Raw genomic sequence first — 2,497 nt, forward strand, 5'->3', positions numbered from 1 at the left:
TTCTAAGAATGCCAAAATTGTCAAAGTTTAAGAATTATTTGTATGCTGTTAAAAATAGCTAGGTACCAATAAATGTGATTTAAAGTGTGAACAAATACTGCTTTGTCAATTTAGAGGAAAATACTTATGATAAAACTGCAAACAAACAGTTTATAAAAGCAGATAATATATTTATTAATTAATTAATAATATACTTAATTATAAGTTATTAATTATATTGATTGTATATGGTATATTATATAATATATAAAGATATAAAATATATAATATAAATATATAATACATATAAATATACAATATTTGAATTAAACCATCACTACTTATAATAATTATATATTTTATATTTATATAATTATATATTATACAACATTTAATTATATGATTATTAATTATGATAATATATTAATTATCAATATATAACTATTTATGTATATTTATTTATCATCTAAGTTATGTTATTTCTCTGGAAATTGTAAAGGTCCATGAGCACATAGAAACAGAAAAGCCCCTTTGAGATCTAATGCCAAAACTAGTTCACTTTTACTTCTGTATTTCTCTTTGATGTATGGCAAACCACCCAGTCCTATTCAAATGTGAACCTGGGACAACATGGAGGCAGCAATATGGCTCAGAGAGAGAATGAGCAATCTGAAACAAAAGTATGTATCTAAACCTCAGAATAGCTAAATATTAAAATTCTGAAGACAGAGTGCATTCAGTTATGATTATTCAACCCCACATTTGAGAGTCTCTTTCTTTTTTTAATGACTTTCAATAATAGCTATTTAGCTTGGTATGGGAGCACATTCCTGTAAACCTAGCACTTTGGAAATAGGAAGATCATAACTGCAAGGCTACATAGTGAGACATTGTCTGGAAAACGAAGCCAATCCATTGTCAGAGTGAGGCAATAATGAAACTGTTTTATATGAGTCTTTCTTCCACAGTCTAGGACTTAAGTACATGAATGCACATCTAAAAAAAGCTTATATTGGGTGTGTGAGCCTACACACTATACCAAAGCTAAAGACAGCTCAACACTGCTCTGAAATATCACAGCTAATGTATTTAATTTGATAAAAAAAAACAGACTTTGTACTAAACACATTAAAAAGCCTCATACCATCCAGATGGTACTATGTCCTCAGAATTCCCTGAAACTTAAATGAATCATACATTTTGGTTATAGGTAAATATATGTCTGAAACAATTCATTGGTTTAGTACAAGCCCTCAGTTACTTGCTATTCCATTGTTCCATTAGGAAACTTGTCATAACTCCTTTGGAATCTATTCATTTTAACAGCTGATTCCTGCATCCTCATTATTTATAAACCCTGAGGCAAATGCTGTATATTTCCAGACATTGTTCAAGAAGATTTCAGTCTAAGAAAGGAGACTGATACTAATAGCCACAAGAAATGTTTCTGAGTGATTTTTCCATGCTAGTCATCATGTTAAGAGTTGGATGGTCATTATTCTATATAATCTCAGAATTCTAGTCTTAAGTATCATCAGTATGCTCATTTGACAAATGAGATAATGAAGTCCTAGAATGGCCAGATAATAGGTGCATGGCTCCATAGCTAGTAAAACTCACAGCCTGATGTAAAGACAGTTCTTTTGGACTTGGCATTTCATTGTTCAATTAGAGGTAAGTGGCCTTAGTAGAAAAGGAGTGCAATAATCTCCATGAGAAGAAATTTATTAGCTCTTAAGGATGTGAATCTGAAATATGTATCTACAGTGAGAAAGAGAATTTTAGTAAATGGGATTGACAAGCAAAGTGCAAACCCGACAGAATATGTTCAGGTAAGGACAAAGAAGTTGGTGATAGCTGATGCATCTGGCTCACCTCCTGTCTGTCCTGAATTCGCTCCTAATAATCACATGACACTTCACTTGGGCCTCATCACCTTCTCCAAAGCTATCTTAGCATACATTCCTGTGTACATCTTAATTCACTGTGTACTTGGTGTCCTATATCTGCTTCTTGCTTCTCATACTGTTGGTTGTTCGTATACTGCACTGTTTAAATAATTTTATTGAAAGCCAATTCTTTTCATACAATATATTCTAATCAGTCTCTTTTTTCCCAACTCTTCCTAGATCTTCCCTACCCACCAACTCTACCCCTTCTTTCAATCTATAGAAACAGACAAAATAACTAAGAGGTCTATGAGTTCAAGGACAGACTTATTCATATGTGAGCCCTCAGATTTTGCACCATTTATGTGCAATGGCACATTTGCTGAATCAATGAACCCACATGTAATCGGGTAGCTAATATATTTGCAAAATGATTTAATTTCTTAAGATTCATGATGTTAATCCTAAATGCTGTAAAATGAGATGAGATAGATTATCCTTACAATCAATGCTTACTTTTAACTTAATGGGTTATTTACTTTCAAAGAGTAACAAATGTTTGAACTAAATAACTACACAAAACTGAACTAGTTCAACTATTCTTGCTCAAGAATAAATACCACGACCCA

This window comes from Microtus pennsylvanicus, chromosome X (genome assembly GCF_037038515.1).
Source record: "Microtus pennsylvanicus isolate mMicPen1 chromosome X, mMicPen1.hap1, whole genome shotgun sequence".
NCBI classification, from domain to species: domain Eukaryota; kingdom Metazoa; phylum Chordata; class Mammalia; order Rodentia; family Cricetidae; genus Microtus; species Microtus pennsylvanicus.